At 38.8% G+C, this 9,818-nt stretch overlaps 1 protein-coding gene across 4 annotated transcripts in view; it reads right to left on the minus strand.

Moving 5' to 3' along the window:
* Positions 1–7,814, minus strand: part of cracd (capping protein inhibiting regulator of actin dynamics) — a 242,402-nt gene extending 234,588 nt beyond the window's left edge. For all 4 annotated transcript variants that reach the window (XM_073064620.1, XM_073064617.1, XM_073064619.1 and 1 more), the window contains exon 1: positions 7,589–7,814. The gene's annotated coding sequence lies outside the window, so the exon portion shown is untranslated. The remainder of the gene's footprint in view (positions 1–7,588) is intronic.
* Positions 7,815–9,818: the final 2,004 nt, after the last annotated feature.

The following is a 9,818-nucleotide window of genomic DNA, read 5'->3' on the forward strand; positions in this document are numbered from 1 at the left end:
AAATCAGTGTGAGTTAAGCAGTCTGATGGCCTGATGGAAGCTGTCCCGGAGCCTGGTGGTCCTGGCTTTCATGCTGCGGTACCATTTTCCGGATGATAACAGCTGGAATAGATTGTGGTTGGGGTGACTCAGGTCCCCAATGATTCTTTGGGCCCTTTTTATACAACTGTATTTGTAAATGTCCTGAATCATGGGAAGTTCACAACTACAGATGTGCTGGGCTGTCCACGCCACTCTCTGCTGAATCCTGCGATTAAGGGACGTACAGTTCCCATACCAGGCAGTGATGCAGCCAGTCAGGATGTTCTCAATTGTGCCCCCGTAGAAAGTTCTTAGGATTTGGGCGCCCATACCAAATTTCCTCCACCATCTGAGGTGAAAGAGGCACTGTTGTGCCTTTTTCACCATCCAGCTGGTATGTACAGACACTGTGAGGTCTTCGGTGATGTGGATGCCAGGGAACTTAAAGCTGTTTACCCTCTCAATCCATTGATGACAATAGGCATTAGCCCATCTCGATTCCTCCTGTAATCCACAACTAGCTCCTTTGTTTTTGCAATATTGAGGGAGAAGTTGCTTTCTTGACACCACTGTGTCAGGGATGACTTCTTCCCTGTAGGCCACCTTGTTATTGTTTGAGATTAGGCCAATCAATGTAGTGTCATTGGCAAATTTAATTAGTAGATTAGAACTGTGGGTGGCGACATTGTCATGGGTATATAGGGAATAAAGGAGGGGACTTAGTACACATCCCTGAGGGGTTCCTGTGTTGAGAGTCAGAGGGGTGGAGGTGAGGGAGACCACTCTTACCACCTGCCAGTGATCTGACAGGAAGTCCAGGATCCACCTGCACAAGACAGGGTCCTTATTTCCTTATTATGGAAATAAAAAGAAAAATCTTCTCCTCACTTCCACACTTCTTCCACCCTTGCCACATAAGAAGCTAGTCTTACAAGGCAGGTTTTATCCTTTGATGGAACAAACTGCAATCTGACTAAGGACAGATTTACTATAGAAGGTACAATTTTGGAATCACTCTGTACTAAAGGGTCAGAGTCAAATATCAAGGAAATGTATTTGTATTATAGGTAGTTACAAATTTAGAAGCCTCAACCCAGTCAGAAGGATTTCCTATCTAATAAGCTCTCTGCTGTTTCCGAAGCTCAGGACTGTTCTTGAAAGTAAGATCTTGCAGGATAGATATGGTCCACTGCGCAGCCCTTTACTGGAGAGGGTACAGACAAGATGTACAAGCATAGAGCCTGGAGATTGGATAGGTTTGGATTGTTCATTTTAGAGAAGATGCCAAATGGAGACTGAATTGCTAATACACAAAATTATGAGAATCCTTCGAGGTGTACAAGAAGAATATTAGCAAAGAGTCATTAACATTATTGGCTGCAAGATCAGAAAAGAATTTTGGATAAATGTTAGGATTCATTTCCCAAAAGTGTTACAAAATTCCTCTGCATACTGTATTTATAATCACAATGAGGTCTTGAGGTTTTGTGAAACTACAAGGCAATAGATTAATCTAGTTACCTGAAGGTGCTGAGGATCTGGTTCAGAAGAGCCCATGGTGAGTAACAAAAACATGCTGGAGCATATATACAAGCTTATAGCACAACTGGAACTGTGAAAGTGCTCCCTCTTAATTTCTGATCATCAGGGACATGGTGTTTTCTTTGTTGCTGTACATGGTACAGATCTGGGTCATATCCCATTCCACCATTGTGTCAGTGACCCAAACAATCTTCAACTTCATCTAGTGATACAAGATCTCTAACAGGTCAAGTCCCCAAACAACATTGCCCTCATCCTGATGGCCACTTGTATGTGTGGCTGTGCAAAGGCCCAAAGTGTTCAGGCACCATCTCTGTATGTCAGGGTTCTACCAGTCTGTGGTGTTATTAAGGATGCAGTACAAAGGTCCTAGTTGCAGCACAAAGTCCCACTCAATTGGACATTGCCATTCTACCTGCACTTCATGGAAAAGTTCTTTCAGAAAAACAAACTTTGACCACAAGTCCATCAGAACGGTTGGCAAAAAGCATCTTGCAGGCACTTTGGGTAAAAAACATAGTGGATGATATCAGAAGCCAATGCTGCTCTGCAGAATGCATTTACATTACAATTACAGTATATAGAATTAATAACATCAAAAATGTATAAACTAAATGACACAAATATAAAGAAAGTCATGCACAGTTTTTTGTATTTCTTGCATATCTTGTTATGAAAATTTTTATTTTAAAATTAAAAATGAATGAAGAGAGCTGCAGTGAAATTCCAGTAATCATGGATTCAATGAGTTAAATGCCTCCTCCTTATCCATTTATTTCTATGATTCTACCAGAATATAAGAAGAAATGGTTAAAATTACAGTTATTTAAAACAGGAGAATTCAGGAATGAGGAGTTTTTTTGCATGAAAAACCATCATAAATAATGTTCTAGGCAGAGGTGGCGAAGCTATGGCACACATAACCAAGATGGCACATGCAAACATTTTCTTTTCATGCAGCATACAGTGCTACCCCTCGATTATTTAAACACCAGCATAATAACAAAATCATAATGATTATCTTAAGTGCCAAATGAAGCAACAAATTATTTTTATAACTCAACAACAGTAAGCTGTTTTCACAGGAAACAACACACACAGGCTTGGTGCCAGCTAGATAGTTGCGAGAATATGTGACGTTGGATGATATGTTTAGAAATCCATACAGGCCTAGTGTACACATCAGTATTTGGATAGCAAATTGTTGGGGCAGCTGGCATTGGCTTTATTCTGCTTATATTTTTTTCTGCTCTATCTGTGAGTGAACACCAGATATCCAGTGACAATAACAGAAACATAGAAAATATGCAGCACAATACAGGCCCTTCGGCCCACAAAGCTGTGCCAAACATGTCCCTACCTTAGAACTAACTAGGCTTTACCCATAGCCCTCTATTTTTCTAAGCTCCATTTAGCTATCCAGGAGTCTCTTAAAAGACCCTATCGTTTCCGCCTCCACCAGCCTGCCAGCAGCCCATTTCACGCACTCACCACTCTCTCCATAACAAACTTACCCCTGACATCTCCTCTGTACCTACTTCCAAGCACTTTAAAACTATGCCCTCTCAGGCTAGCCATTTCAGCCCTGGGGAAAAACCTCCGACTATCCACATGATCAATGCCTATCATTATCTTGTACACCTCTATCAGGTCACCTCTCATCCTCTGTTGCTCCAAGGAGAAAAGGCCGAGTTCACTCAACCTATTCTCATAAGGCATACTCCCCAATCCAGGCATCATCCTTGTAAATCTCCTCTGCACCCTTTCTATGGTTTCCACATCCTTTCTGTAGTGAGGTGACCAGAACTGAGCACAGTTTTCAAGTGGGGTCTGACCAGGGTTCTATATAGCTGTAACATTACCTCTCAGATCTTAAACTCAACCCCACAATTGATGAAGGCCAATGCACCGTATGCCTTCTTAACCACAGAGTCAACCTCCGTAGCAGCTTTAAGTGTCCTATGGACTCGGACTCCAAGATCCCTCTGATCCTACACACTGCCAAGAGTCTTACCATTAATGCTATATTCTGCCATCATATCTGACCTACCAAAATGAACCACCTCACGCTTATCTGGGTTGAACTCCATCTGCCACTTCTCAGCCCAGTTTTGCATCCTATCAATGTCTCGTTGTAACCTCTGACAGCCCTCCACACTATCCACAACAGCCCCAACCTTTGTGTCATCAATGGTAAATATTGTTTATAGTTTTGCGCCTCCATTAAGATTTATAGTTTTCCAATAAACATTTTATTTATTTTAGTAAAACTATTTTAATTTGTTTTTTTGCTTTACAGCTTGTGAGAATGTCAGGTATACTACCAAAGGATAAAAAACATACAAGTCATAAACATGAGAAACATGAGAAATCATAAACAGAAAATGTTTATGCCGGAAATCCAAAGCAACACATAGAAAATGCTGGAGGAACTCAGCAGGTCAGGCAGAATCTATGGAAATAAATTTTGTGTGAGTTGCAAAACATTCAAATGATGGGAGAAGCAGCAGTATTTTCAAGAGTGGTAGAGTGAAAGATTTGGCATGATTAGTAACAACAATAAAGCATTATGCATCTTATCTTCCAAAACAAAGGTATGTATGACTTTCTCCATAGCAGCATTATGAACCATTATCAAAGCATAAAAATTTACAATGAGGTTTTGAAACTCTGGAATTCTATTCCAGAAACTAAACTGTCTGAAAAATATTGCAATGGCAATATTAACAATATTTTCATCAATGTATTCATGTGATTCATTGTTTTAGTTTTGAAATTGGTCATCTAATTATAGAGTAGACACTGATGAAACTAGTGCTGGATGCATAGCTCTCAAAATAACTAAATATAAGTCAGATATAAAATATCTGTCATCCTTAATTCAGCAACAAAAGTCTCACTGAGAGTGAAGTGTGTTTGTTTTCCCTTTCTTCCTCTTTTTTGAATATACAACAAAGGTTATAATTTCACATTTACATTTCTTATGTTTATATATGAAGTACAATAACAATACTAGTAAGAAATTATGTTACTTTTCCATTAACAAATGAAAGTCTCTGCTCAAAATTACCAAGGCACACAAGAATTATCACCAACTTATGGGTGGCAGGTGGAGATACTTCTCTACCAAATGAGTTGTAAGGTGTTCCTTCTCTCCACCAGCCTGCAGATCACACTGGGCAAGGTGTAGCATCTGCTTAGCCCTCCAATCAGGGTCACATGAACCCATGTAACAAGTTGGTGGATGGTCGTATGAGCAGCTGGTGCATACTACAAGTCCTGGTTTTGTGGCCACTGATGCCAAGCAGATAATCTCTAAAGGATATTGATAATGGTTGGGGTCACCCGTCTTGTAAAAACATTGCCCAGAAGAAGGCAATGGCAAACCACTTCTATAGAAAAATTTGCCAAGAACAATTATGGCCATAAAGACCATGATCACCTGTGTTATACAACATGGCACATAATGATGATGATGATCCCCAATTTGGGCACACACTCTAAAAGGTTTGCCTTCCTTGTTCTAGAGTATTGATCATTGATAGAATACGGTTGGTGGACATTTACTTTTATTCTGAATAATCCCAATTTTCCTTCTGTTACCTAAATTATTTTAGTTGACTGTCTGCAAAGTATTACTAGATTATAAACAGATCATTGTGCTACTTCACTGCAAGCGCAGATATTGACTTTTACTTCTGCTACCTTAACAACTCTTACCCATTAGTATTGGCTTAAAACGTACCAATAACATTTATATTCATAAACTGAAGAAGATAATGAGTCCAATCTCCAATTTATCAAAAACACCAGGTTAATTTTTAATATTCCTGTTGTCAAACATGTTGAGGTTATTGGCACATTCTAGATCTCCTTGGATGTTTATACCTTGGCAGTAAGAACTGCACAAATAAAAATACGCCTTATTTCAAACATTCATGTTCATTACAGTAGTGGAAGGTAGATCTATAAGTTTGTTTTTCCTTTCTTGGGACTACATTTTGTCATGTGATTCATCAAGTCCAATGGAAAGTTAATTAAATCTTTCAGAAAAGAAAATCATTGAAGCAATTCAAAGGGAAACGGACTGAACTCTGAATTAAAAACATCTGCAAGTTTTGACTTTTGAAGAGGCTTTTAGATAGACACACAGATGTGTAGAAAATAGGCACTATCTAGGGTCTGGGCGTTGTGCAGGCAAAAGGGACTCATTTAGTTGTGGATTTGTTTAGCTTGGCACTAGATTGTGGACTGAAGGGCCTGTTCCTGTGCTGTACTGTACTGTACTGTTCTATGTTCCATGTTCTGAAGATAAAGGCCAGTCATAGAAAATATTTAAAAGAGATATTCTAAAAAAAAACATTTCTAACACTTCTGCAGCTTCCCTTTCATAATCTCAGAAAGCATTGGTCTAAATACTTATATAGTATTTGGTTGCTAAAATTTTCAACGTGTTTCCACAAAATGAGGTTCCTATACTTACCTGCAATGTAGAAATCACAAGATGGAAATAAAGAACTTTGTTGTTTAAGGTACTTTTGCAATAATATCAGAATGTTAACAAATTTTACATAACTGTTCCAAACCAATTTTTTTTAACCTGCCAAAACTCTGAAATCTCAGAATGACTTTGAAACTGTAATTCCACTTTCTCCCTGCCTTATTAATGAAGTAATATTCTAAGAGATGCAGGTATCTCTGGCATATGCAACAATCGCTTACTTATCAGTGTGATTCTTATAATTATGGTAAGGAAACAGTTCAGCAGTAAGATTATGCTGCAAAATATTCTCTGACATTAGAATCATTACATGTTAAAGCTCCACTAATAACATACAATAATTCAAACTATTGGAATATTCAACATTGAGGGCAAATTATAATTGCTTATTCCCTAGGGTATGTCACTTAAGGAGTTGTATGTACTATCAAGGTGTTATCTTTCAACTAACATAATTCAGTGATAAGTCCATGAGACTGGAACTAGTTTAATAATTGTTCAGCTCCACTCATTAAAAATGGCCAATTCTTTATAAAGGATGGTTAAAAATGAAACTTGTGTTTCTTCATTTCCATTCACTATAATATTTGATTAAGAATAACGTCCTGCGACATGATTAATCATTCCACCCTCTCCTCAAGATTTACAAATGAAAATATTTAATGTTAAAATAAAGGCTACAGAAAGCTTTGAAAGATGGCTGAGTTATTTAGCTATGCTAAGAATCTGTCTCGTGTTCGTGCAACAAATTACACAGAAAACTGACCGTTGCTTGCCTTCATAGGCAGTACACGATGTTATTAATTTCTCGTACACCATATTTAATGCATATTGACCAATAAAAACAAACTATTAGCAAAATCACTTTCCACATAGAAAAGCTATTATTTTGATTTCTGTGTTGATAAAGCTACTATATTGGAGAGCAAAAAAAAAGCTAATACCTTGAGAACAGAGCAGTAGATGTTCTACTAAATGAAACGTGTAACATGTCAGGGAATAAAACAGCGTAATTGCTGTCACACGAAGATATGCTGCTGATAAATTATGTTATTCGAAGCTAACGAATTGCTTTCACACACCCTTCCTCTACCGGCAACGATGTGAACAATATGCACTTTGCTCCATATAAATGAGTCAGCGATCACTGAAATCAGATGAAGGGGGTTTTAAATTGATTAAAATCAAACTATAATACAGTACTATATTGGTATACGAAATCGTCATATATGCACAGACACAAATGCGTATACACACACACACACATAAATCATATAACACCATCTGCTTTGTCAGTGATCGATCCACCACCTGGTTTTTCACCAACATCCGATTTACGGTGACTTAGCAACTGCTCTTTCCTCTAGTTGACCTTTGTCAGTTACTACTGTCGTTAATTTCTTATACCAACAATGAACGCCTGACTCACTGAACCATAAACCTGTAATTACTATTTGGTAACCGTACCATAAAATAGAAACCAACTCCATCCATCATCCACTGTTTAAAATAAAACTGTCATACCTTCCAGAAATTCAGTTCCCGTTCATGTTTTGCCTCTTCTCTTTCTACGTTATACTATTGTTTTGAGAAAAGCTCTGGAACAATGTGCATTCAGAGATTTACATCTCCTACACTTCCATTGCTGTTTCTGTCGAGGAAGGACCAGAATATAGTAGAGAGCTCAGTCTCCGGACTAATCCTACTCTCCATATATGGAACAAAGCTCAACCCTCCCTCCACGAGGGGAGCGATAGTAGTTGCAGCCAGGCAGTAGCATGGAGTATGATTTTCGTAGCGCTCGCTTTATTAAAGCAACACGCACTTAATGCAGTCAGAGAATGGACATTGAATGTTTACTAAACTAAATCAATGCAGATTTCACAATGATGCTTTGTAAAGTCCAGTGTAATTGAATATATGGCGCAATAACCGGGAAGAAAAAAGGGTATTTCCGTTTATAATATGAGGATTAAGTATTCTCAATTATTATTTGTCAAAATGTATTTAATGGAGATTAAGTTCTCCTTGTAAATGAATTGCACCAACCGCCATTGTATCATTCATTGTGAGACCTAAATGCTTGTGCTATGCTTGTTTTTGTTTGTATTTGTTGCCCTGGGGAGGCGGCTCATCAAGAACCATTCCCAGACAGCACAGCAGCATCACCTGGGTTTCCAGAGTATCGGCAAAGGAGCTACAGTCAGCTGATCCATTTCAGCGAAACACCACGAAAGACGTGCCTGTTGCTTTCCTTAATGCCGATTTTGGTAAGCTTTCATGTTGCTCCACCTAGCGACAACACCTGTAACTCACAGATCCTTTCTCTCTCCAGGTATTTCATCCCTCAAGCCCTGTGGCAGTGGTTCTGAGCGACAGGACGCATTTGGGTGGAATTACATCATCTGAAAAGCAAGTGCTAGTATTAATAAATAAAACAGCCAGTGTTAAATAGAAACTGTACCTTTTGTTTCGTCCGGGCGTCTTATCAACTTGATTTCGAGTTTAGGTACATCACTTCGACCGGATCCGAATTAGTCAGTTCTGCTGTAGGTTGTCCAACCGTAATATTAATTTCATTTACTTTCTCCACTAACACTGTCTGGGCTGCTGGGTATTTTCTGCAGTTCTGACATGTATTTCACAACACACTCCTTAAGAAGGGTCTCAGCCTGCGTGGACTGTTTAGATGCTGCCTGACCTACTGAGTTCCTCCAGCACTTTTTGTGTGTTGCTTTGGATTTCCAGCATCTGCAGAATTTCTGGTGTTCACAACTTTCACTTGTTCCTTTGTTCTCTCTCTCTCTCTCTCTCTCTGAATGTCCTCATTAAACTATCAACCACATGGTTTCATTAGTAACTATCACCTTGGCAACACTGGCCTCACTGCAGGGCATTGTTCTCTTTACTCTATCCATCCCTTCTCCATTCTGCTTTCCCACTGGAGATATACAGTATTTGCTCTTTCATTTCTTCTCCTCCTGCCACTTAGGTAACCAGATGAGGCAACAATTCACTTTCTCTTGTTTTTCTCTCCAGCTTACTGTATTGAGCATTTATAGCCACTGTAGTTTTCCATTCAAGAATCATAGAAATCTACAGCACATTACAGGCCCTTTGGCCCACAGTGTTGTGCCGACCATGTAACCTAGTCTAGAAGCTGCCTAGAATTTCCTTACCGCATAGCCCTCTAGTTTTCATGTACCCAGGGGTGTATCTACGGAAAATAGTGTCTATGGCAAGCTCTGAAATTGTTCCCCTGTCCAAACATCTGACATCCATCTTTTAGATAACTTTACCATAATATCAGCTCAAAGATATAAGTCAAGCTTGTTAATCTTTTAATTCACAAATTACGGTACTACATGAAAATTATAACTGCACCTTCCTTGCTTTCACTGATGCAAATTGGTCTATGATGTGATCAAAGTCAGTTTTTTCAGTTTCTTCTCTCTCTACACTCAGCAGAGCAAGATCACAGAGTCTTGACCCATGGAAGCTCTCAAATATGAAAGTATTACTTTTAACTTGCTGAATGATCTCTTACAGCTGGTGATGGAAACTGCGATAGTTAGCATTATCTGAATAGCAATGCGAAGATTGGGGAAGATGCTCCCATCTCCATACTGAACAATAAATTCAAGAAGCTCTTCAGGTCTTGATATTTTCATGTTGACCGGCCTTGATAGCAACATTCCACAATCCAAAATTGCTTCATATAGCTGCTGTCCATCAACATCAGAGCTGTACAATT

The sequence above is a fragment of the Hemitrygon akajei genome, chromosome 13, assembly GCF_048418815.1.
Source record: "Hemitrygon akajei chromosome 13, sHemAka1.3, whole genome shotgun sequence".
NCBI classification, from domain to species: domain Eukaryota; kingdom Metazoa; phylum Chordata; class Chondrichthyes; order Myliobatiformes; family Dasyatidae; genus Hemitrygon; species Hemitrygon akajei.